General features: G+C 41.0%; 1 long non-coding RNA gene across 1 annotated transcript; it reads left to right on the top strand.

Annotated features, from left to right (window-relative positions):
- Positions 1 to 27642, top strand: LOC140691353 (uncharacterized). Its single transcript, XR_012066981.1, has 3 exons — positions 1 to 42; positions 15742 to 15882; positions 26649 to 27642. It is a non-coding gene; the product is annotated as an uncharacterized lncRNA (long non-coding RNA).
- The last annotated feature ends 315 nt before the right edge of the window (positions 27643 to 27957 follow it).

Below are 27957 nucleotides of genomic sequence, written 5' to 3'. Positions count from 1 at the left end.
GGGAAGCAGAGGAATGCGGTCCTGGTCCTCACTTTCTAGAAGGTACGTGCTATGGAGTCCAGATAAGGGAGACCCCAGTTCTGACTATGATGTTGGAGAAGGGTTCCCATCAGAGGGAGCGTGGAGAAGGAATCTGCCCGCAGCGGTAAGAGAGGGCATTTCAGGAAGCGAGAACAGTCCACGGCGATGTGAGAATGGATGACATCTTTGACAAACAGTTAACAGATTGGTGTTGCTAGCACTCAGAACACTTGGAAAGAGCTCCCAGGAGGTTCTTACAGTTCGAGAGGCTGTGTTTTCCATTTTATTACATTACTAAATACCTAGAAGTTCAATATATTTATTGCATAAATGGCTGAAGTAGGGAAATGGACGTAGACCTGGGTGAAAAAATGAGGGGTTGATCTTGAGCTTCTGAGAGCGCCACGCTCACGCCTTTGGATTTATTCTGAAGCCGCTAGCGGGGTATCAGTGCTTTGAGGAGGAGAGTGATACTGTCAGGTGAATGGAAACAGAGAGAGGGAGACAGCTGTACGTTGAGAAACAGAAAGGAGCCACTCTTCAAACGCATGAGTTGTATGTGTCGTACACTGAGAACACTGAAGTAGAGACTAGCCATCTGCTGGGGACGTGGTGTAGAAGATTCTCTCTCATGCCACTGAGTAGGAGTCTGAGTCAGATGGCGTTTCTGCAACCCACCCTGAAGACCTCAGTTGGCTTCTGAAACACTCTTTTCTTAGACCCACTGGGAACAATCTCATTGGTCTATCATGTTATGCACCTTCCTGTTTTCAGATCTAATCAAAAGGCTAATCTTTTTAAAGAGCAGAGTCCTCTAAAAATAACATGACTAATAAATTCAAGGAAAGGTTGGAAGAGAAGGACCGCCCCTTGCAGTGTTTCATGCAAATTAATCGAAAAGACTGTACCAATTGAACGCTATATTTGGGCAGTGAAATTGGTTAATTTTTCAGGTTTCCGGGAAATGGGATGATTTTTGGCTCTAAGGGTGATACTTTTGTCTCAGGAGCCTTGGGCGAGGGCTGGCCAGGTAGAAGGATTGAGCAATGAGTTTATTGCACTTTAATTTTAAGCCTTATTGTGCCTCTGCTGTGCAGTGCCTGGCCTGGAAATTCTGAGCATGAGGTGTTAGCAGTGACGATAGCTTCTTCAGGTTCCCCTCTTCCTCTCTCTTTCTCGTCCCAACTTCCCTTTTTTCCAATGAACAATAAAACATGGATAGAGAAAATCCTCGAGAATCTGTCCACATACCCTTTGTCTGCCCTAGGTATCTGCTTTCCACTCAAGAGGCACAATGCTAACAGGCTCACAAGAAGAGCTGGCGGACGGCACGCAGTCCGTTCAGAACAGAAGAGGAACGCAGCTCTAACGCAGAGCACGCTTGCTGGCAAGCGAAGGCGTCTCATCCAACGTCGATGGATTTGTTCACCTGGAAACTGTGAACATTAACTCCGCCTCCCTGTTTTAACCGTTTCCCACTTAGAAATTGCGTAAGAAGAAAGATATTTACATCAATGGTAGGAAAGGCATACAGCAATGAAAACAGATTAAATATAGAGAGAAAAAAATCTCCAAAAAAAACTAGGAAGTTTTCCTAATTTAATTTTACTCTACAGTGTTGAATAAGAGGTAGACAAATGTGAAACTGGAAACAAGCTGTTCCAGTTTAAAACTACAAAAACCTTCCCTTTTTTCCCCAAGTTATGACTTTGAATTTTACCAGCATGCATGGTGTACAGAAATGCATAGCACATAGAAAATGCAGCTTTAGAAATGACTGGATCTGGGTAAATTCAGAGGAGCTTTACTACGAGATGACAAATACATTTCTCTTGGTCTAAAATGCCGTATTAAAGGAAGGTTTAATCCATGCACTGTTATCCTTTCAGTTAAGATTGTTATTTTTAAATGAACTGTTAGGGTCTGAGTTGGTGGCACTTCCAATCAAACTGATTAATGTCAAGATGAAAACCAAGACAGGTGGCAATTCAAGGGCAGGAGTCCCCATTCCGAACAAAACTGCAGCTTCAGTGGCCACGAGCTTGTTCCAGGGCAAAGGGGGAGCCAATATAGTCCATTCCAGAGCCTGGAGTCCTCTTTGTCCCCTGTGGCCTCTGCCCTGATGCTGTTCCCCACCCCTCCCACTTTGCTCCTCCTGAAGCGCTGCCCGCAGGAACCTCTGCCTCAGAGAGCAGTGCCTTCCACCTTGGACATAGCCTTGTTTCTTGGGGAGCCTGTTAGCTCTATTCCTCTTTCTTTAGTCTGAGAGCCTCAAACCATCACCAAGCAACCTGGTAAACCGATGTGCCCAGAAGTGCTCATGTGTCATCCTCCCAGGTAACCGTACTGGCATTTTGACATGTGCTTCCTGGAAACTTGCCTTAACTCTGGGGAGTGACTAATGGAGGTGGGGGAAGGGTACTCCCTGTTAGCCATTGGGGGAAGATATTTTGGATCGAAAGCCTCCGAATAGAATGTTCCTGCCTTTTTTTTTTTTTTTGCCTGATTTTAGACCTGTTGCTGCCCAAAACCAGTCTGCAGAGGAAACCAATAGCAGAACGACCTTTTCTATATCTGTGGTCATTCTGTAGGCGGGCTCTGGCCATCGGCATCCTCAGCTCTTGTGGTGGCGGCTCTACTTTGCCCTTCTATCCATCACAGAAAGGGTTTATCAACCAAATCATTGGACAAGTGTTAACACATAGCCACTGGGGTAACTGCTTTTCATTAACACCCTGGGATGGATTTATATTAGGCTTTTAATGAGATTAAAAATCCCCCTGCCTCTGATTACTTATCTCCTGGTGTAACTCTTCCATCTAAATGGACTTCAGTTTTTCTGGGGTTTTATTAAAGTTGTTTAGCTTGTACGACAGCTAATAATTCTAGTTTCTGGGGAGGAATTAAGTGGCTTATGTTGTACCTTGGCAGGGGTACATTTGGAAATGGAAGCAGACTGAAAGCGCTCTGATTAATCTAGGAAAACGAGCCGCCTTCCCCAGCTGGTAGGCCTTCTGCCTCGGCAGACCTGTTCCTGATGCCAGAGCCTGATCTTGGGGCTATTTTTTCTGTTTTGTTTTGTCTTTTTTCTCCTTCTTTTGTTGTTGTTTTTTCTTGGAAGAATGAATGCAGCACTACAGTCACGGCAATTGTCCTGTATTGAATTAGGGTTGGGCCTTCGTTCATTCTGAGCTCCTTTGGTCTGGGTGTTTTGGCTGCCCCTGGGGTGAGGGCCGAGCAGCTGCGGCACACGGAGCGGTGCGGGGGGCGATGCTACCTGGGCCCGCGCTGCCCTGCCCTTTCTCCCCAGGAGAGGAACGTGCGCTTAGCGAGGGACCCACACTCTTAAGCTCGCTATGAGAAACAAGGACATAGTCATCACAGAACAGTACACTCTGAGCCTATTCTCAGCAGCACGGTAATTTGGACCGCAGCTGCTACAGTTATGGCTAAATCTTACCAGATGACATGAGAAAAACTAAGTTAAAATAAATAGACTTGAGCCCACGGATCCTTGCTGAGAATAATGGATTACATAAGGGGTGCTATTTACGGACTCGAAATGCTCAAATTTTAGCTACAAACGTGGTGCTTCACTTAGTTCATTTCTGTTGTGAATTCATATTCTTTGCAAATCTGCGCGTGAATTATCGTAAACAGAGAGGCCAGTTCTGCTTAAGAAAGCAGCATTGCACGTCGTATCAGGAGACTTAGGGATTAGCAGGGCTTCTGTTTGGGAAATGACTGGGCAGGTTGGAAAACAGACACCAAGGCTTTCGTGAATAGGTCATCCGTGTAAATTCAGCACAGGCAGGGGTGGAGAATGTCACTACCCATATGGCCTGAGCCTTCTGGAAATGCCTTGGGAGGCAAGCACATACTTGAGCTGTACTGTCGTACCAGGGTTGCAGAGAACAGGAGGGGAAAGGCTAATTTTGGTCCTAGTAATCTGGCCTCCTTACCGTCATATCTATTATGCGATTTGAGAATCACATTAACATTATTTTATCTTATCATCACCACCTTATAGCTGAAGAAAATGCAGTCCAAAGAAATTAAGCAATATGCCTGAGTTCACGTAGCTACACGGCAAGGCACGGCCAAACCTGAGGTCTCCAGATGCCTGCCTTGGTTCTGGTCCAGCTCAAGTGGAGTATAGTGTTTCCTCCCCACCTCTAAACTTTTCAACTTGTGGGCTGATCCAAATCTGTGAAACCCTTTGTGCTGTTATCAAGACTCTCTGAATCCATTGGTGTACCCAACATGCCTGTGACTTGACAATATCTCCCCTGTTTATGCATTGTTACTTCTCAGATGTATATAGCTATTCTTCTGATTAATTAAAATAGAAGTTCATTTAAATGTTTCTTAACACCTACTAGTAGCATCTGATTGTATATTTTCCTAAATAACACACAAGAAAAGTATACACGCGGCTGTGTTTAGAAATTAGGTTCGTTTGCTGTATGTTTTTCTTTCTCTTTGTTGCTCACATTAGTGGATTATTCATTGCCAGGAGGAGGCTGCATTTCTTTTATCCTCCTTCCACACAAATTCCCCGAAACAAACGATGACGAGTCAGTCATTCCACAAATGTGGGAGGGGAACTGGGATGCAGGCAATGAAAGAGTCTCCATGTCCTTTGTTAGCAACCCAGAACGTCTGCTGGAGAAAGTACATGTACCCCAAAACTCTCAACGTTCTCTAATCACCGAGCATCTTCATACCTGAGCATCAGGTCCCTCCCTGCAACCTCTGATCACGAGCAGGAAACAGACGTCTGGCCCAAGTGAGATGCAGACGAACTCTGAAACAAACAAACACACAGAAACTTACTGAGCAGGGAGACAGATGACTCATGAACACGTGCCTGTGTGACTTGGTGAGGTTGTCTTCCCAAATGAAAGTGCTATGGCTTGTCCATGTCGGGCAGTCATGGAAAAGTATAAAAAGATATTAAGAGCTCCCTAACTTCGAAGTATGGGAAGGCCAAAGACATCAAAAAGACATCCAGCGTTTTGAAGACAGGAACTCTGCGTGGTAGTTTGGGTGTGCCGAATTGCAACAAGGTGGGGAGAAGCCTGCTACACCCAGAAATCAGCTTTAAACATGCCGAAGAACACCCACACATACAAAAGGCACCACGGACGCCTTAGTGCAAAGCGACAGCATCCTCCAAGACTAGGGGAGGAAATAATCTCACTTTCTGACATCCGTCTTTGGTTGGATTCAGCATCTTCTAGATCCAAGATCATAAGTGGATGAGATGGAAAAAAGCAACCAACCCACCTGTGACCTTGCATCAGGGAGTTTGAACCACCGTCCCACCTGGAGCCTCTTTTTCCCTGAATGTCACTCTAATTTGAATGTGCTTCCTTGTCTCAACACAGTATTTCACTGACTTTCAGCAAATGATGGTGGGGTGGTTTGTCCCTCAGTTCCTGCCATAAATCTAGAAAGCACAAAAAGACTTAAAGTTCATGGGGATTTCAGAAATCCCCACGGTCTTTTAAGAACACTTCTTGTCTGTTTTCCTTTAAGAGCAGGGTTCTGTCAGTCTTGCTCACTGCTAAATCCCCAGCACCTAGAAGACTTGCCAACTCTTGGCATATAGTAGGCACTCAATAAATATTTGTTGAGGGGATGAATGAATCCATCCCAGTCACACATCTCTTCTTATGATTATGAGAAGGAAGATGCAGGGGAGGCCTGGCCACCGTTGTGAGACTGGGCTGGCTTCCGCTGGCATCCTCTTCAGCTGCAGAAAGGATAACCAATTGCCAGCACTGCTTGATTCATATCAGCCTTTCATCATGAACACTGTTGTCTTGCCTCTTTTGCCAGGGGTCAGATTAGGTGAGGTTAATTAATCAAACAGTTGTGGAGTGACTATTATGTTTCTGATACCAGGCTCTCATGAGCTCTCATGTCCAGTCTCTCGCCTGGGTGGGCTTGGAGAGACAGCCCAGGAGAATGTGAGTTTGGTTCTGTGCTGAAAACATTGGTCTAGAACTAAAGTCTTAGGATGTTCTTGCCTTTAGATACATTAACCAACGCAAAACCATCCCATCAACTATGGCTAACTTCATTTGTCCTTACGATGGTTGTATTTTCTGAATTAGTCATACTGTGGGTTTATTTTTCTAATCAGAAAAAAGAAAAATGAAAACATCACCTGCTCCACCTAGGACTTCAAATAGGATGTGGCATTTAGAACGCATGCCTTAATTCTCTTTTTTCAGGGTCTGAATAGCGTATCCGGCTATGCAGAAGGGAAGTAAAACAATGTGAATGCAAGAAATGTGATCACGTTTGCAACTGGCCTGAATTGACATTTGTGGCGGTTGTTCTGGCTTCCAAACCTGCTGGGGTCTGTGGCCACACTAGTCATTTTGGTAAAGGAAAAAAGTGCTATATTTTATAGAAATTCCAAGTTCTAGAGGAAACACCTGAGACTCGATAAAATGCAATACCAGACTACATACAGTGCATTTCCAAGGCATGGCGGTGTCAGTGGAGAGAGCAGGGGTTCTGGGAGTATGTGTTTGAAATCTGACTTTCTTTCTCTCTCAGTGTTCCGTGACTTTGAGTAACTTAGTTACTTTAGCTTAAGTGTACTTATCTGAAGACAGGCCCTGCTGTTACTTTCTTTGCATCACTGTAAGGATTAAATGCAGTAATGTACATGAAGTACTTGTGACAAAACTTGCAACACTGTGGGCACTGGATATACGTTCATTTTTTTGACTCTGTACGCATGTTCCAGGTCCCTAGGGGAGACCTCCTTCGTCTCCGATGCCTAAGGAGGGCAGATTATTGGAAACAGTGATCTTAAAACCTTTGCCTTCATTTAGGAACTCAAAAACTGGCACCTGAAAACTTACTAAGGGGTTTTGAAGCCTCATCTCTGTGTATGTGAAAGAGATATTCAGTAATGGTTTAAATGCGATACGGTAGCTTTTCATTTCTCTCCAAGGCTTACTATGAATGTTTAATTGTAGGAGAAGGACCAGCCAACAGCTTCCACATCTGTCTCTGCTAAACAGAGGAGGTGGTGCATTAGAAAACCTGATGATTCTGTATCCTCTGCCCGGGAAATGCGAAGGAAGAGGTCAAGTCACTTAGTTTCTGATCAGATACGTTTATTCCTGCCCTGTTGACATGAACAAAATTGGACAAAAATTCACAAATATTTTAGTAAACGAAGACCAGGACTCTTCCTATTTTAGAGTGAACACAGAAATGAATAAAAGCTAGTATAAAAAATGGGAGGGAGGAAGCAAATAAATAAATCTAGGGTGTCAAAAATTTGAGTTTATGAGAAGGTGCCATCCAAAGGGCAATTGTTTAAAAATGAGATATTTTTAATTTGCAAATAAATCACAAATAGAGTTTCTTAATTTTAGTTCCCTTGAAGTTTTTTTTTTTTTCTGTTTTATGTGTTGGCCTTTGTTTTTGTTCCTCAGAATCTGAAACCCTTCTCTTCAGGGTGCAGCTTACTAGGGTTGAAACATGGGACTGAGACTCGGCCACTTGGATGCTCCCTGGGGACTCTACATCTTGAGGGAAAGGTGCAAAGACACCAAGACAGTTTAGACGTGCTTCCCAGGGGCTACTGTCCAGTGTCGTGGTGTCCAGCCATGGCCAGGGTGCAGGTGTCTATGGTGACGGCTCACTCAGAATTCCTTCCGGGGATTGCCCCATGGTTCTTGTTCTTCTTGGTTCTGACTTTCCCCCCTCAAAACCTCTATCCTCTCGCCTTCCTATTGATTGTGTCATCTAAGTCACCAAATTACTTCTAGTAATTTCCTTTCTTGCTTAACTAAGCCAGAATGTATTTCTATTGCTCGAAACCGAGACTTGACTAACACATACTGAGTTTTCAAAAATGACATCAACTTTTAACTTTTCAAGAAGACATGTTTAGTGAGGGGAAAAAAATCTTATATTTAATTATGGAGGGGATAATAAGAGAGTAGAGGACAGGACCAAGCGAGGTTCACCTGTGGAGACTTCCCAGAAGGACATTTTAGAAGGATTTGGAAGACATCATTAGATGAGGGTTAGCCTGGAGAGGGTGGGAAGGTGGGGCAACTGGTAGGCATATCAGTTATAAAGAAAGATAAGAGCCTTCTTTAAAAGGAGCAATTCTTTTAAAAGAGGCTGGAGGCAGCTGAGGGGCCTCAGAGAGAGATCCCCAGTGTGGCTGGTTGGGTGCCATTTCCTATCCAGCTCTCTCTGCAGTTTCAAACCTCCTAAAGCATGGGAAACACAGTGGAAGGCGGAAGTTGGCCAACTCCAAGAAACACCTGGAGACCAACCACATCTTTTTTCAATTATGCTTTGGACTTGGACAGGGAGTGAAAATTCCACTGAGGGCCCAACAGGTGATCTCCTCTGGGCTATGGACAAAGGCCACGTGTTCGTGCTACTAGCTAAGCTACCTGTTTTGTGTCTCAGCCAAACATAATACACGACCTATCTGAATAGAAGGCAGTGAGTCATGCCGCCTGCGAAACTCGCTTTCGTGAGGGGATGTGTAGTTGTGCCTGCATGTGTCATCTTCCCATAACCACAAGACACTACTCCTTGCTTCCTGAAAGGTAATTAAACATCATGTCCCTAGGGGCTTGGGAGGAGCCCTCAAAACTGCTAGGAGAAATCATAAGGATCAGGGCTTACAGTGCTGCTGAAGAGTGAGAATTTCTACAGCCCAATAAAAAATTGGACCCTCCTGGCCTCTTCAGCAGTGAGGGTGCCCAGAGCCATCTGGAGAGCAGTGGGCTTACTTCCTCCCTGCATTTGTTTTGGGGTCCTGAGTAGCTGTCAATACCTTGAGTCAAACTGCTTAGGGCTGGGAACAAAGGATTTCTGTTTGAATCTTAAGAGTTTTAAGATACAGAAATGGCAACTTCAAGTGATGACAGGGCACGCGATTGCTGCTGAAAGTCAACAGGAAACTTCAGAGCATACACTAGACTCTCCGCTTTCTGGTTCCTCTCACGACGTATCCTGTTAACTGGTGGGTGAAAACTTTGATGTCAAGGTATTCAGGAGTGTTTAAACATGCAATAGGCTGTGTGTTTAAGAAATTGGTTACTTCCCCTACTCTACGTTAAGTTTCTCTAGATTGTTACTTTGTTATAATTTCAAAATGATAGAAAAGTTGTAAAAGAAATAGTACAAGGAACTCCATACGTATGCTTTACCCAGATTCACTGATCTTTTATATTTTGTCTTATTTGGTTTATCATTCTCTGTGCATGCGTGTCTTTTTCTCTCTACATGATGTATTATTTACATACATATATATGGAAAGAGAGAAATAAACACACATACATACAGAGAAAGAGGAGAGAGAAAGAGAGAAAATAGTCAAATTTATTTATTTACACCAATCCCTATGTATTTCCTAAATTATTTGAAAGCAAGTTGAAAGCATTACGCCTCTTCAAGCCCAGCTATTTCAGTGTGTAAGAAGAACGTATCCTATATAACCACAGTACCGTTATCAAGTTCAGGAAAATTAACATTACTATAAAACTTTTATGTACTCTCCATACTCCAGTTTTTAATCATCCCGATAGTATCCTTTATGATATTTTTTTCCTATGAGATAGAATACAGTCCCGGATCATATATAGCGTTTAGTTGTCCTGTGTCTGTAGTCTCCTTTAATCTGTAATCATTTCACAGGTTTTCTTTATCTTTCTCAATCTTGAAATATTTGAAGAATCTCTGCACGACTCTTCAAAGTAGGTGCCCCCACTTCTGTTCTCTTAACATCTCTAACTCTCATTGCTAAGTTCCTGCTGCATATTTCAACCATTGACCCTTTGGCTCCCTTATCTCTACTAATCTTTCTGATTTCCCATTTCTTCCCTCTCTCCATCCTGCAATCAGATTTTCTGCACTCCTAGTAGAAAGAGAGGAAATCATTCCTCTCAGGGTCCTGCAATACAAGAGCAGGCTGCAAAACAGTCCCTGTGCTTGTGTGGACTCAATTGTCTTACTCTCCTCCTTTAATTGACCAAATGATTTAAAGGTGCCTCTTTCTTTAAAGTACGGAAGTTTATCCAGAAAACCTAGCACAGTTTGTACCACTGCCTGGCTTTCTCTCTAAGATCAGGCCCATTTGTAAAGATTTCAGCAATTAGATACATTAGCGATACGTCTTCCAAATGTTATTTAGGACCTGAATTCAAGTGGGACACATTCCTAAATGTCAGGTAAATGGAACCATCCAGACATTCTCGGTCTTCGCTTCTTCACACTGAGTGGACAAGGCAAGGCTCCTGCTCCTTAAGCAATTTCTCTTCTGCGAAACACTTGAGAGAAGGGGCAGCTCCACCTTACTGGGTCCAAACGATCTTCGCTTGGCATTTCTTACCCTGGCACTGTGATGTTTTCCTCAGAACCAGGGTAACTCTGGCAATTGGTTCTCGGCAATCGAAGGAGTCAATTCACCATTCCAAGGCCAGTGAACAGGAGACTAATATGCAAAGATAAACTCTTAATAATGACCCTTGTTTCTATGGAATCTGAGTGCGATCAAGATGTTCAGAGTCAAGTTAAAAACTCTCCAGCATTCACTGTGGTCTCCAGGGGAAGTGGGGCTCAGTGTTCTGAGTAAGGAGCTCTGGTTTCTACTGAAGACCTGAACTTGCTGGGTAGTCTGGCCAAAAATTACTCTCCCCCGTTATTTCCTTCCTCTGTGAAACGGGACTAATTATATCACAGAGATGGTCTGTGACGCGGCTAGGAAAGGGGTAGCAAAAACCCAAACACAGCAATTGTAAGTATTCAATCAGGGCGGTGGTCATTTATGAGCTGTACTGCAAACTGCTGCTTGTGTTTCACTGTTTACCTCCATTTATTTAAAGTAACCTCTGAAAGAGACTATGATGGGCAATGCCTCTAGGGTTTTGCTGTCAAACATCCTGGATTAAGCAGCATTATTCAGAGGGCACAACGGCACTGTGCTGAAATTGGCATCCCCAGCGGCTGACAACAAGGTGACATTTATGAGTGGAGCCTTGTCTGGGCTTGGCATACACTGTCTCCTCCTCTCCCGATCCTTCAGATGTGATTCTTGATCACACTGCACATGTATGACATGTGTGTGCATGTCATACACACGTGTGCACACACACACGCTCTCTCTAATCACCATGTACCAAATATGGTCTGTCATTCAGTCCCTCACTGCCTCTCCTTCCGGCTGCCCCACCACACCCTCACCCCCTGCCCCATCTGTCTCTCTCTGTTCCCCCCTCCCTCACAAGCTCTCTAGTAGCAACCATATAGGAGCCTTCCCATCCTCTCTCTCCAATTACACGTATCCAGCTCTGGTCTCATCCCTGCAGAGTCCTTTTCCAGAAGACTCTAATCTGTTCTAGTGAAATAATGAACACTGTTGGCTTTATGTGTTTCCCTTTCTCTTGCCTTATTTCAACAAAATCTTCCTGCTGTCAGCGCCTTTAAGTATCATCACAGAACCATCGCAGAACTTCCTTTGGCCTTTAAATCACACTATTTTGGTTGGTGGTCTGCAAGGGGCTAGCCCTCCATCACGGAACTTGTTTGCTGATTAAGGAAATATTCTGATTAAAGGCAATTCCTGAAATAGAGCATTGAGTCCCCTAGTCTAGGCAAAAGAGAGCTTGGAATTTAAGGCCAAAACAATGGAGAGTGACACTGATGCACTTTGTTTCTGAGCCCCCAGGTCTAGAAGTTTCTAGAAGGTGCTCTCCTGCTCATCAAGGATAAGGTTCACGTCTTACAAGAGTAGACATCCTTAATAAGCCAGACACTCCCTGCCGCGACAGTAAGATCCTGTTAAAGCAGAATGGATTGCTCTTTTTTTTTAACAATCTAATTTTATTTCATTTTATTTTACTTTTTTAACACCTTTATTGTGGTACGCTTCCTGTACAGTAAACTACACATACTTCAGAAGTACACTTTGATAAATTTTGATAGATGTATACACCTGTGAAACTACCACCAGAATCAAGATAGCTCACATTTCCATCACTCCCCAAGAAGTGCAATTTTTGAATTCCCAATTTATCCCTTTCCACCCCGATTACCCCCTGGTAACCATATGTTTGTTCTCTATGTCTGTAAGTCTGTTTCTATTTTGTAGATAAGTTTTTTGTGTCCTTTTTTTAGATTCCACATATAAGTGATATCATATGGCATTTTTCTTTCTCTTTCTGGCTTACTTCACTTAGAAGGATGATCTCCAGGTCCAACCACATTGCTGCAAATGACATTATTCCTTTTTATGGCTGAGTACTGTTCCATTGTATATATACCAGCATGAATTGCTCCTTTGATATTATGAAAAAAATAATGAAGTGAAATAGCTAATTTGAGCTGTGAGGGTTTTTCAAATTTCTATATATAGTGACCAATATTAGTCTTGGATTTCCAGGCTTAGAAAGTAGAATAGTTTTCTGCATTCAATAATTCTTTCCCTGTATCATCACCTTCTTTCCTTAATAAATACTTCACTTTCCTTTCTCAATTTTGTTTACATGTATTTTCCCTGTGTTACTCCTTCCTCTTTACGCTCCCTGGAATCCTTTCTTCCCTTTCCACCATCATCCCTCTTCCTTTTTAAGAATGCTTGCCCACCGTTTTAGCTGATTTCCCAGTTCTTTTATCTTGCAGATGCTGGCTTTTCTACCTAATTTAAATGCATCTTCTAAACCCACAAATGATCAGGCGCATTTTCTCTGCCTCATTATAACCGGTTGTCACTGAGACAGGAGAAGGAACAATCAGTTCTATGTTGGCAGGAGCGACAACTTCACCAGACTCTCTGGGCCCATCACTGAATGTACCCTTCTAGAATAAAGTTGCCCTGATCAGCACACTACACTGGCCATGGAGGGCAATCCTAATTCACACCACCGTTCCCTCCCTGCCTTTGTGCCGCCGTGTACAGACTCACTTATCCACACACACACACACACACATACTGACTTTTATAAATGGGATTTGATATAGCCTTTACCTTGCAGTTTGCCTTCAAGGAATTTCATTATACTTTCAGATATGCTTCCTCAACTGACTCAGTTTTAATGAAACATAAATTAATAGATGGGGGCTTAAATTTGCCAATCCAGATAAAGCGTATGGGATCATTGTAATGTGACCTTTCTAAATAAGAACTTGCTGGAATAACTATGATGCCTTGGGGAGAAGTTGGCAATATCATTAGCTAATTAAGGAGAAAGAAACAATGACACCACCTTTGGAAGGAATCTAAGATGCCATATAATTCCACTTTGTTGTTGGGAAACCTTGATTAGTATGACATAGGTGATCCAGATAAAACATTAATTTCAAGACCTTCAGGGAGGGCGAAATTGACTTGTTTTCAGTTCCAGAGCGTATCGGTGGTAGCATCAAGGCTAGATTTCAGTTCTTGGCAATTTGTAGCACAGAAGTTTGGAATTTCTTTTTCCCTGAGGATGTTACCTTAAAGCTAGTATGGAATATACAAGATCTTACGGTAGCTCACAGAGAAAAAAATATGACAACGAATATATATATATTCATGTATAACTGAAAAATTGTGCTCTACACTGGAATTTGACACAACATTGTAAAATTATTATAAATCAATAAAAAATGTTAAAAAAAAGGTACTATGGAATTCCTTTAAAAAAAAAAAGTTTCCATGCCGTCTCAGAAGAGAAGCTTTGTTATGGTAACTTCCTGACCACCCGAACCTGGTACTCACTGAGATGGATTCGTGTGAATTGCGTATGGTAGGAAATAAAACACTTGGAACGGTTTGATCTGACATTGTTAGCGTGCTGATGACATGACCCCCCCTTTTTAAAATTCTGGCAACTCATTCTCGCTGGGCTTGATACATCTTCAACTTTTATTGAAAAGAGAATGACAACTCTATTTTGAAGTTGGCTAAAAGTTCACTGGCCTGGAAATTATTAAGTGGTTTGTCTCCTACTTACACGGTGAGCAATCATTATATAAACGGAGTGATAAGAGGAGGTTTCCTACAGCAAATGTACAGTGCACTATAATTTAGGTTCATTGGTTCATATTTGAGTGCTTTTAAAGGTTTGGGGCAAATTCAGGCAGATTATAGCAAGCCTTACGTCGACTCATTAGGCATCCCCAACAATTTCATGAGTATTAACAATTGTAAACCCAAGAGTGAAAGGCAGAATTTAGCACAAGAAGGAACTCCTTGTAGGTGTTCCCTCAAAGGACGCCAAGGCCCAGAGAGCTTGCGTGAGGTCCTCTGACTCTTCTCTCAGTTGCCTGGTAAGAAGATGTTGCAGAATAAATAAAATTTTCCTGACATGAGGAGGATACTAGTAATAGCTTTTTCAGAGCGGAGCACTTTTCCCCCCTTAGTCTTTCTCTGAAAGAGGGCTAACATTTGCTGGCCAATTGGTTGGGACAAGATACACAGGTCATGGCCCTAAAACAAGGCGTGTTTCCTGTGCACAGTCTACTGGCTTAACCAGAAATCGCATCCTTGATTTCATACAAGTTGAGAGTTAAGTCTTCCCGCAACTCGGCATGTGAGGCCAGAAATCTATGAAACACTTGATATCCATGAAAATGGGCAGGAGAGAAACATACTCTAGGAAAAGAAGAAACACAAATAGCTTAGTGTTTGGCTTTGAAATGCACTAAATGTGAAAAATCCACAGGATTAGACTTATTTTCAAGTCCAAAGAAAATCTTTACACCATTCTATTTATAAACAGAGATAGAACCATATGAAATTGCCTTCCTTTGTTGGTCAAAAATGGTCAAATACCAGCCGTGTTTTACGGTTCGACCTAATATTATGTAATGAGCTCTGTAGGTCACTAGAATGTGTCCATACATTTCAAATAACTATGATTTCTGCATTCATATTGGTCTCCTTAACAATTAATTGGACTCGGGGGGGGAGATATAGCTCATAGTAGAGTGCGTGCCTAGCATGCACGCGGTCCTGGGTTCAGTCCCCAGTACCTCCATCAAATAAATAAACAAACAAACAAACAAACAAACAAACAAATAAATACACTTAATTACCACCCCCCCAAATTAATTGGACTATTCTAGGGTTTACTTGGCTGCAGTGAATTGACAGTGATCTCAAAAATGGGAGAAAATGGATCAGCCATGTTCGGTCTGTCCTTTGCATGGGTCTAGACCTGACCCCATAATGGCACGTTTCTACCCTCAACAGAAAAATCGCTTCTTCAGGATAGTCTCATGGCATTGCAAGGAAGCCACCTGCCTACTTCAACAGGAATCACGCTGCTGTTTCTAGGCTGTGTCTCCCCTCATGCCTTGTCTTTCAGCCCCTCTTTCCTCCTCCGCTGTCTCTCTGATGCGCCCCTAGAAATGCTCGTTCGTCTCTTTTATCCTCCCTGCTCCGACACTTCTGCTGAGCTAAATGATGGCTAAAAGCGGTGGGATAGGCTGCCGACTATGATGAGTGCTTTGCGTGGAGCCCATCTGAGCTTTCTATTATATAAAAGTGTTAAGCTAGTCATTAAGGGAAGAGAAACCGAAAAGAAACCGTGTGAAGAAAAACGTGTCAAAGCAGACCTGCTTATAAATCTGTCGACCTTTAATGTTCTTGGAAGCAAGGACTTCCTCCTTATGAATGATGCAAGAAAAGACAGTTGAAGGTTTATCTAATGATAAACCCTGTGTTGGCATCAATTACAGGTGTTCTGGATGAGTGTATCAGGATGCTGATTTCAGGGGCTCAGACCAGACTTTAGTGGTCAAGAAAGCGACTTACTCATAGAGTGATACCGAAAAGCTGACTCAAACGTTGGACTTCACTGAAAAGGGCAATGGGATTTGGTAAGTCAGGTCTTGGTCTTAAATCACACAGGTGATGTAACCCCAAATAGTACAAGAGCTGACATGTATTTGAAAATGTCTAGATTCTACTTACTAAGCGCTTTCAGTTTCCCGCCCCCAAAAGTTAAACTCTAAGCTGTGCTGGCTTTGATCTCTTTTCCTTTTCTTTACTTATTCAATATATAGGAAAAATTTAGTCTGGAAGATACTGCCCTTATTTCGGCAAAGGATAAGAAAAAGTTGCTAGGACTTTTCAGAATGTATCTTGCCCCCACCCCCTGAGCCTTCACCCAAAGCGCTCACTAAACCAAACATTTTTTGAGGTTTGAAAGTGTCTGGTTCACGGTCCCCCCCCCCCCCTTTGGGCACACCTCTGCATTTCAAGATATATTATTATAAATATTATCATTTCCAGGCCAAACACAGGCAAAAAGTCCTGGAAGAACACAATTTTGCAGACGAAAGATTTTCAGAAAAATTTGGATAAGATGTGTATAAGCATCTGAATTTTGAGGGTGCTTAAAATAGAAAGTATCAAAGTGTATCACTAGCCCAAATCCTCATCTGAACCAGGTCTCTTCACGGTTATAGACCTTGAAGGCTGCCTTAAATTAGTCTGTCAAAGACCCTCCCCCCATTCTATTTAAGATCAACTTCTTGGTTTTATAAAACGCAAGGGTCAATTTCTCTAAGGAAGCTTCTGTTTATTTGGTAAGCCGTACTAATCCTTTTCCATCATAACAAAAAGACAATACAGTTTTTCAAAGAAGTAAAAACAGGCTGTTGCCGGAAATTTTCACATGCTAACTGGCACCAGAGTCTTGTACACTTTGTTTTCATGAGATATCTAGGTCACATGAATAATACGCTGGGAGGTTTGGGTGATTTCTCAAACATTATTTTTGGTAGTAAGAGAAACCAAACCCAAGGAGAATGTATATGTTTGTGAGCATTTAATTACATTTCGATGGGCGTAGAAAAGGAAACATCATTTAATCAATACTTACAAGCACCTTGTTAGGATAAAGCTAACCCGTGGTCTGGACGTCCTGAATCAGGTTCTTGTTAAGCTTTTTAACCTTTCTGATACTGTCATTCAAAATATTTTGTATTCTTTCCTTTTTCTGTTTATCTGATTTGACTCCAATCCATTTTGTGGTGTTGGCTGGGTTTTTAGTTTGAGTCAGATTTTCCATACAACCCAAAACTCCTTTGCTCTCACTCCGAGAATGTTCCTTAAACCCAGAACAGAGAGCCGAGAAAGCGCTTGTATTAACCTGCCTAGGAAACAAGTTTGTGTCTTTTTCTTCTTTGTTTCACCCCCGCCCTTCTTCTTTTAATAAAACTAATAACCGGAGGTTTTAGTTGAAATAATGGAGATGTTAAAAGTGGATCTGAAAATCCCCGGTAGCTGCTAATCATGGCGAACTTTCTAGTCCCTCACTTGCCTAATTCTTTCTAATTGATGGAGCAGACATCCTGGGTGTTTGAGATGAACAGATACATGCCTAGATTTATGTGGCCCCGAGGCTAAGCCAGCGGGAGAGCCGAGGAGTCTCCTTCAGCTGGGGTTGGGGCTGAGCTGCTGCAGTGAAGTTCGTGCAGGGAGAAAAAAGTCAATTTCCAAAGGACAGTTCAGTCTGCAACACGACCGCAACATTTTGTCCTCTGGTACCCTAAACGCAGAACCAATATAATTATCTGGGTAAATCAAACCACAGAGTGTTTCATACTCCAAGGTCACCATGAAAGGTTACTGATGGTGAGCCCATGCACTTCTCTTTCTTGCCATCAGCTTTCTGTTGCCCCAGACCTCATCTTTGTAAGTTTCCCCCGTTTTCCTAAAAAAATGTGCAACCACCTTGTGGTTCCTTTGCAACAGCCTCTTGGAAGCATGTGAGTTTGGTGGACTTACTGCTTCACCCTTCTCCCCAAATGACCTAAAGTTTTCCTTAAAACAACATTAAACCAATGGATCCCTATATTTCAATTTCTTAAAGTAGAAGAAGAGTAACTAGTAGAAGAGAATCAAAAGACGGAAGAAGAGAAAGGGGAACTGACTTTTATTGAGTGATTGCCATGAGCCAGGTAGTTTATGAGCTTCATCTCCTAACCTTCTGTGGTATAATTAAGGTATAGTAGGTTTAAATCATTAGGATAACTATCTGCATTCTCTGCCTCAATTTGGTAGGTAGATACAGCTTTAGGCTTTTGATCCTCCTCCTGATGGCGTTCTGTGGGTTAGATACCTCCAGACAAATGGATATTAAATGGTAGCCATCATAAGTAAAATCAGTTTTTTAAAACTCCTTTGCACACCCCAACTTAGCAGACTTCATGCTTTCTGGAGGCAGTGTATCATGGTGTGTAGCAGGGAGAAAGGCCTGAATTCAATTTAGAACTTTGATACTGACTAGCCATGTAAGTTGTTCAACTGCTCAACCCTTCTGTTTCTCATTAGTCCGACAGAGAGAAAAACAGTACCTGCCTCATGGGGTTGTTGTGAAAATTAAATGGCACCCAATAAGTGGTAGGCATTTTTATTATTAATTATCTAACTCGATGGCATCAGCAGATACCGGTTCTTAGAATATAAAGCTTAAAGTGAATGTAAGCAAGATTATAAAATCAAGGACAATGTGTGTTGGGAAAGGCTATATTCAGAAGGAACGAATAGGTCACAGGACTTCCTTTAGCAGTCTCTCAGATTTCTCCTTTGCCTTCACCTCCCACAGTGGGCAGAAGGCTTATCACCTTATATCCGAATCTTTACTAGCAATTTCTCAATTTTATTCACTTTCCTTATCATCCTAAAATACACCTGCGTTGCATCATTCTCCCTACTGAAAATCCATGTATTTCCCTCCAGCCTTTCTGTGAATGCCCACATTTCTCAGCACAGTGGTTAAAAACTCTCAGGATCTGACTCTGTTCTCCACTTACTCCAATTCCCATGATTTATAGCACAAACCTGTTTCATTTGGCTTGTAGCTTTGATATGCCAGCTTCATCTTTCTCTCAGTTCTACAGAGTCTAAAATCTTACATTATTCCCTTGCTTGAAATTCATCTCCCTTTCCTCTTTGTCTATCCAGATTCTATCTAGTTTTCAAAGCCCATATTTAAAAAATATTTTAATTCTTATTTTTATTGACGTGTGGTTGATTTACAATGTCAGTTTCACGTGTACAGCAAAATGATTCAATTATACATATACATACATACATATATATTTTCCAGATTGTTTTCCATTACAGCTTATTACAAGACATTGAATATAGATCCCTGGGCTAAATGGTAAGTCTGTATCTTGTGTTATCCTCTACATGCTAAGCTAATGGAGTGAGTGTGGGCAGGACCTGTGAATATGATGGGATAGTCCCTTCCCTGATTGGATTATATTGCACACAAATGTAATGGGACAGTCATTCCTGTGATGATGTTACATTAGTTAAGACTCCTTCACAGAGGGTCTTGGGAGATTTGAACCAAGAGAAACGCCTCCTGCTGGCCTTGAAGAGGCAAATGGCCACGTGGTAGACAGGGCTATGTGACAAGAGACTGAAGTTAGCCTCTAGGTTCCAAGAGCAGTGCCCAGCTGACAGCCAGCAAGAAAGAGGGGACCTCAGTCCAACAACTGCAAGGAACTGAATTCTGCTAATAACCAGTAAGCTCACAAGAGAATCCATTTCTAGACTTTTCATTATGAGATGAGATCGTGGTCTCAGCAGACACCTTGGTTTCAGCCTTATGAGCAGAAGACCCAGCTAAAATGTGCCCAACTCCTGCCCCACAGAAGCTGTGAGGTAGTACATTGTATTCGTTTAAGTCACTAAGTCTACGGCAATTTGAAAGCCAATACAGTGGGTGATTTTGAAGGCTCCCAGGACCATACTCGTGAGTTTTGATGTTTAGTTCCTGGGAGAACAAGGTGGTTCCTTTGTATACTTTCCCATGTGTTACAAAGGCCTTGTTTCTGTCTAGGAAACCATTCAGAGCAGCAGAGAAACTCGGAATGTTATGAAATAAGGGATTTACTATAGGACTCAGACTTCACGCAATTGTGAGAAGAGCTAGGAAAATTAAGGTCTAGAAGGGAGACTTGGGGAATTAGAGAATTAAGTCACTGACTGGACCTGAAGCACCCGCAGGGGCGGACTTCATTCTTAGTGGATAAGAAGGGCCAGTGAAAGCATCTTGTTCACCTTGGACCTCTAAAAATTTCACTGGGGTGGCAGGCTCAGTTTTTCTTTTTTCTTAAGCAACTTTATTAAAGTACAATTAAATACAATAAATTATACCCATTTTGGTATACAGTTTGGTGAGTTTTGACAAATGTATATATCGGAGTAACCGCTACCAGGATAAGATATAGAACATTGCCATCACGCTGAAAAGTTCCTTGCGTCTCTTGGCAGTTGCTAATTCCCCACTCCCTGGCCCAGGCCACCGTCATCTCCTTTTGGTCACTATAAATTAAGTTTCCCTGTTTCGGAATTTCACATCTATGCAATCAAACACTATGCCCTCTTTTATAAGTGGCTTCTTTCATTCATCATAAGGATTTCTGTTTCGTTGTTGCTTTCATCAATAGTTGTATTGTTAAGTAGCGTTCTGTTGTGTGGATATAACAATTAGTCTATTCATTCAGCATTTGATGAATATTTGGGTTTCAAGTTTTTGGTAAGTACTTAGTTGGAATAGCTGGGCACTATGAAAAGTGTATGTTCAATTTATAAGAAACTGCCAAACATCTTTTCAAAATAATTATACAATTTTACACTTCCATCAGCAAAATATGAGAATTTTAGTTGCTGCATTTCCTGGCCAAAATTGGTATTACCAATCTTTTTAATATTTGCCTCAGTAAATATGAAATAATGCCTAATGATTTTCACCTTTATTTCCATAGTAATTAATACCACTGAGTAACTTTCACGTACTTACTGGCCATTTATGTAACTTCTCACTTAAGGCAGTTTTTTTCTCAAGTCTTTTCGCTATTTAAAAAAATTAGATTCTTTGTCTTATTTTGAGCTGTGAGAATTTGTGTATATTTTGGATCTAAGTCCTTTGTCCTGCAAATATTTTCTCCCAGTATGTGGCTTAATTTTTCTAGTTCTTAATGATGTCTCTCAAAGACAAGTTTTTAAATTTGATGAAGAATAATTTTTCAGTCATTTTTCTAGGATTAGTGCTTTGGGGGATGTCTCTGAGAAATCTTCACCTATTCCAAGGTTGCAATGGCTTTTCTTTTTTTAATGATTCCTTTTAGAACTTAGTTTTAGCCTCTATAATTGATCCGTGATCTATTTGGAGTTAATTCTGTATACGGTGAATCCGAGAGATGAAGAGACCATCTTTTCTCTGTTGAATTACTTTGGTATGTTTGTCAAAATCAATTGACCACATATATTTGGATCCATGTCTAGGCGTTTTATTCTGTCCTATTGATTTATCTGTATGTCTAAACATATGCCAATATCACACTGTCTTGATTATTCTAGCTTTATAATAAATCTGGAACTTAGGTACTGTGTGTCTTCCAAATTTTTTCTTTTTCAAAATTGTTTTGGCTAATTTAGGTTCTTTTGGAATTTTCTATAAATTTTAGAACCGCATTGATAATATCTAAAAAAAAAAAGGCCTTTCATTTGGGATTTTGATTGAGGTTATGTTGTATCTGAAAAACTTATTTGGGGAAAATGACAACTTAGTGATATGACAGCTTTCAAATCATAAACATCACGTATCTCTCCATTTCTTTAGGTTTCCTTTAACTTGTCTCTATGCTGTTTTTTTGGTTTTCAGTGTACAATGAATCTGCACAGTTTGTTAAGCGTATCCTAAATATTTAATGTCATGAATGTTAAAGTAAGTAGTATGATTTCAATTCTATGTTTAATTTTTTACTACTAGCACATAGAGAGATACTTGGTTTTGATATATTGACCTTGTATACTGGAACTTTGTTAAAATCACTTGTAACTTAAAAAAAATTTATTATGATTTCTACATATACAATCATTCAAATGAAGACTCTTTTTAAACTTCTTTTCCATATTTATGGCTTTACTCATTTTTCGTGCTTGATTGCTTGGCTAAGACCTCCAATATGGTAGTGAATAGAAATGGTGAGAATGTACATTCTTGTCTTGTTCCTGATAAGAGAAAGCACTTATTCTCTTGCCATTGTTATGACCTTAGAAGTAGATTGTTTGTTTTTTTTGGGGGGGGTAAATACCATTATCAGATGGAACAAGTTGGTTTCAACTCCTAACTTGCTGAGAGTTATTATCATGAATGGATATTGAAATTTTTCAAATGCTCTTCTGGATCACCTTTATTCTGTTAATATGGTGATTTTCAAAAGTTAAACTAACCTTGTATTCATGAAATATATCCAAATTAATCATGAAGTATTATCCTTTTTTTAAAAAAAATTTATTTTATTGAGTTATAGTCAGTTTACAATCTTGTGTCAATTTCCAGTGTAGAGCACAATTTTCCAGTTATACATGAACATACATACGTTCATTGTTGCATTCTTTATCCTTTTTTAATATTGCTGGATTGTATTTATTGATAATTGTTTACAAAACTTTTTGTCTATGCTTATGAGCAATGTGGGACTTGAATTTCTTTTTTCATAACGACTTTGATTTTGATATCAGAGAACTCTGGCTTCATACAATATGTAGGAAGGTGTTCTCACCTCCTCTGTTTTCCAGAAGAGGATTGTTTGTGTAGAATTGTTATTATTTCTCCCATAAATATTTGACAGAATTTACCACTGAGATAAATTAAGCTTGGAATTTTCTCTGTTGAAAAGTTTTTAGTTTCAAATTCAATTTCTCTGGTAGATATGGGACAATTTTTCCTGTTACAGATTTTTAATTTCGTTCATGGTGGTTAAAGAACACGTATGATTCTTAATAATTTTTATTATATTGAGACCTGATTAATAACATAGCATATATTCTATTTTAGTGATATTCCATGTCTGTTTTTATGAGCGTACACTCTGCCACTGTTGGATGCAGTGTTATCTAAGTGTTAAGTCACATTGCTGAACAGAATTCAGATTTTCCCTTTTTTTACTGATTTTCTGCCTGCCTGCTCTGCCAATTTCTGGGAGAGGAGTATTGATGTCTCCACTTAAATTTGTTGATTGTTTTCTACTTCAGTTGCCAGTTTTTGCTTTATGTATTTTAAAGTTCTGAAATCAGTTACACACATATTAAGGTTGTTAAGATTTCTTTATGAATTGACTCATTTATTATCAAGAAAAGTCCTCCTTTATCTCTTGTAATATTTCTTGTCTAATTTATTGGGTTTAATCACTACGGCTTTCTTGTGATTAGAGTTTTCATGGCATGTTGTTTAATATCCTTTGACTTTAAATCTACCAATGTCTTCATATTTCAGGTGAGTTTCTTATCTGTATAGGCATATAGTTGGGTCTTACTTTTTAGTTTAAAAACCACTGCCTTCCAGTTGGTCATTTTAGTACATTTACGTGTGACATAATTAAAAATATGGTTGTGGTTAAGTTGAAATCTGTCTGTCTTACTATCTCTTTTTTGTTAGCCTTTTCGCCTCATCCTTTTCTGCGTTCTTTTGGATTAACTGAATTTTCTGAAATTCCTTTTTATCTCGTTTATTGGCGTGTTAGCTATTCCTCTTTGCTTTATTTCTTAGTGATGCTCAAGGGTTTAAAATATGCATCTTTAACTGATCACAATCAAACTTTGAAGACTATTATACCATTTCTTGTCTAATACAGGTACATTTTACTTCTATGTATGTTTTCATTCCACAATACACTGCTAATATATTTTGCCTCAAACTTTCAATTAATTTCTAAGTAATAAATGAGAAAATATGTGTTTTATTTCATGTATATATTTACAATTTTGCTTCTCTTTTATCCCCCTCTATGTACACTGAGTTTCCATGTGATTTTATTTTCCTTGAGCGTAAAGAACTCATTTTAATATTTCTTTTGATGCAGGTCTGCTGGTGATAAATTTTCTCAACTTGGTTTTTAAAAAGCTTTCTATTTTCCCTCCATTTTCAATAGACAATTTCATCAGATATAAAACTGACTTCTTTTCTTGAAGTTTAAAAAAAAACGTGGCATCCTTTGTCTCTAGGCTTGCCTTTTTAAAAAGAAGTCAGCACAAATCATTCTTTGTTCTTCTCTATGTAATGTTTCTTCACCCCCCCCCCCAGCCCCTGGCTACCTTTCACATTTTTCTCTTTATCGCTGATTTTCAAAAATTTGATTATGATATGTCTTAGTGTGGTTTTCTTTGTGTTTATCTTGTTTGGGCTTGTTGAGATTCTTGGGCATGTGGGTTTATAGTTCACAATAAATTTGGGAAAAAATTTCAAACATTTTTTTCTGGCTCCTTTCTTCTCTTTTTGAGGCTTTGACTACATATATATTTAATCAGTTGATACTGTCTCACACACTGAGGCTTTGCTAAATTTTTTCAGTCTTTTTTCCCCATTGTGCTTAAGTTTAGATAGTTTCCATTCTCTAGCTGACATTCCAATACGTTTATAATTATACAGTTACAATCTGCTAATCTGGTTGGATTAGTTTCCTATGACTGCTGAAACAAAGTACACTGCATGGCTTAAAACAATAGACATTTATTGTCTTACAGTTCTGGAGAACTGAAATCAAGAAACCCAGGTGCCAACAGGGCTATGCTCTCACTGAAACCTGTTGGGGAGAATCTTCTGTTGTCTCTTCTAGCTTCTGGTGTTTGTTGACAATTCTTGGCATTCCTCGACTTGTATATGCATTCCTTCCATTTCTGCCTCCGTTTCTGTCTTTCTCCCCATGTGTCTCAAGCCTTTTCTTATAATAACACCAGTCATATCGGATTAAGGACTCATATTACTCCAGTATGATCTCATCTTAAGTATTTACATATGCAATAACCCTGTTTCCAAATTAAGTCACATTTTGAGGTACTGGGGTTTAGGACTTCTGCACATCTTTTTGGGGAAGCACAATTCAACCAGGAAAGCTTTCTTTTAACTATTATGTATTAGAAGTTCTTGTTCCTTCATATTTACAATATTTACAATTGCTATTTTAAAGTCATCACCTGCCGATTCCATCAGCTCTAACATTCCTGGTTCATTTTATGTTGCCCGATTTTTCTTTTCCTCAGGGATAGGTCATGTTTGCCTACTTCTTCTGGGCTGAACGTCAGACACTGAATGTTTTGTTGTCCAGCGCTACTTTGGTTTTCTTTCAGTTTATCGGGCTTTGTTCTTGGAGGCAGGTTTCCTTTTGAAGCTTTTTAAAGGGTGGACCAAGATAGCCGTTAGTCTAGAGCGGGTTTGACCCTCCTAGTAACACGTGACTCTTTTGGAGTCTCTGTTGAAAGCCCCCAGTGTTCAGTGAGGTCTCTCTTTGGTCAGAACATAAATGCCTCCCGACCCTGCGTGAGCGCTGGAGGGGGTTCACCCTGTTGCCCTCTAACAGGTCATCTTTGCCTGATCTCAGGGAGTCACTCTACTCACTCAGAGCTTAATAATCAGCAGAGACTCAAGGCATCCTATGGGCAGGTTTCCAGAGCCCTGTCTCTGCACAGCTCCCTTCTTTCTGGTACTCAGCTTCACAAATTCCAGCTGCCTCATCCTCCTTAAATTCAAATTTCTCACACTCAGCAAGACCACTGTGTTCTGTGCTGCAGGCTGGACAGCATTTCCAGGCAGAAACCTAAGGTGATGCGAGATCTTACCTTGTTTGTAGTCTCAGGGAGCTGCCTGTTGTCCCCCTGTCTGAGCACTGCTGTTTGATGTACTTTGTCCACTTTTACAACTGATTATGGTGGCAGAAGAGTAAATCTTATGTAAAGTACTTTGTCATGGGCCCCTGAGTTTTGTGGAATTTGTATCCCAACTTCTAACACATATATGTCTTCCCAAGGTTTCCAGAGTCATTGTCACCTCTTGCTCCCCACAGTCAATCAGCGTGATATCTTCAATGTATTCGGAAAACACCTGTTCTGTGGGATGGAGGGTGACCAAAGTCCTGTGGGCTAAGCAATAACTGAGTGTAGAGAGTTAATATAGCTCTGAAGAGTGAAAGAGCATTCAGAGTATATTGCTGTCAACAAACAAAAAACATTCGCCAGATCAGTAACTGTATACTATATGCCAGAGGATGTATTGATTTGTCCCAGGAAAGTAACTACATTTGTAACAGCAAGTATAATAACTCGAGTCACTGCCTGATTAAGTTTATGATCATACAGTCATTCTCCAGAATTTGTCTGCCTCATGTACAGGCTCAAAAGGTTGTTTGAATAGGGATGTGTTAAGAGTCACCTTCTATGTGTCACTCAAGTCCTTGATAACGGCATTAACCTCTACAGTCCTTCCAGAAATGTGGTATTGCTTTGGGTTTCAGTTTGCTAGGGGGAGGAAAAGTTCTAGGGATTTTTCACTTGGCTTTTCCCATCATAATAGCCCTCTCTCCGTAAGTCAGAGAACCAAGAAGGGGTTCTGCCAGTTCCAGCCATGTTTTCTGGAATGTTGGAAATAACATGAGGTGGTTTTGGAGACCACTGGCTCATTGTGGGACATACCTGGGCTAAAACTACACTGATGACCTTGTAACCGAGCAAGACCCTGTGGGACCTTCGGGGACAGACCCCTTCCCTCATGTCCTGTGCTTTAGTTCCTTCTTGAAGTGCTTAGATAACAGTATCTGATGACATTTCCTGATTTGTTTTACAGATGCTAAAAACTCCACCAAATGGAAGACGTTAACTGCTTGAGGACCATGAGCACGCAGCCCCCAGACCTACTGGAGCCTGTGGACTGAGGGTGTTAACCCCTGTGATAGCGCCCTATTACTTCACCATCAGCCAATCAGAGAATTATGCACAAGATGTTCACATGCCCCGTGGCTCCCCTCCCTCACCTTTCCCTTAAAAATGCTTTCCTGAAACCCATTGTGGGGCTCAGGCTTTCCGAGCACTAGCTGTCTTTGCCTGGTGCCCTGCCATAAACACTGCCCTTTCCTTCACCCCAGCCCGGTGTTAGTAGATCGGCTTTCCTGCACGCGGGCGAGCGGACCCAGGTTTGGTTCAGTAACAACCTGACCTCCATTAGCCCCTTCTCCAACTGCTGAGTCAGTGTCTTTAGGTCTCAGAAATTAGTGTCAGTTCAGAGTCAGTGGCCAATAATTTCCCCCCAAAACTGGCTCTTTTCCCTTCTTCCGTGCACAGTCACCATGATAAATGGCTGTGGGGACTTGGGGAAGGCCAGGAAAAAGAATTACAGTATAAACTGTTGGCAGCATATCAAGGTCCTTCCTCCAGCTGAGCGCTGGCTTCTCCGAGAAGCACACGCTAACCTCAGGCTACCTCCGTCCCCGGTGTCTTCATGCCTGTATCCATGCGTCTGTGTGCTCCACCCCAGCCAAGCGCCTTTCTCCAGGCGGGAGACAGGGGTGCAATGCAATTATGTGAATCTGACCTCTTCACCTACATCACTATTCCTTCTCCTCACAATCTTCCAAACTGTGTCATGCAGGCTTTCTGCTTTCTTTTCCTCTGTAAAAGGGCCTTTTCCTACAGCATCTCTAGGTGGCATCTAAGCCTCCCCTCCGTAAGCTACAAAGGCTGATGAAAAACAATGCAGAAGGGCATCCCCATCAGAGAAGATGTCATATCACCCCTCCCCCATTGCAACTTTATTCTGATTTAAACTCGACTATGTGCTCCAATGCAAGGTCTTCTTATTTCATCCTAGCATCTTTATACCTCCTATAATTTTGGCACACGATAGGCACTAATTAAATTTTGTTGAATGCCAAGCATGAATGCTCGAGCGCAAATGTAAGCAAGTGTTATCATCAGCAAAAAGCTCAAATTCTAACTGCAAAATTAGGATGATTATTTTGGGTTCATAGTGACTCTGGGCCACTATGTTGAAAAGGTTTTTCTAGGGAACTAACCAAATCAAGAATCCTTCAGTATAGCCCGAGGAAGTCTTGATACACGGAAACCAATCATGTGAAGAAAGAGTTACCAGACTTATT

Source organism: Vicugna pacos, chromosome 34 (assembly GCF_048564905.1).
Source record: "Vicugna pacos chromosome 34, VicPac4, whole genome shotgun sequence".
Classification (NCBI taxonomy): Eukaryota; Metazoa; Chordata; class Mammalia; order Artiodactyla; family Camelidae; genus Vicugna; species Vicugna pacos.
The sequence above is the reverse complement of the archived record's forward strand: the minus strand, read 5'-3'. Positions and strand labels throughout refer to the sequence as shown.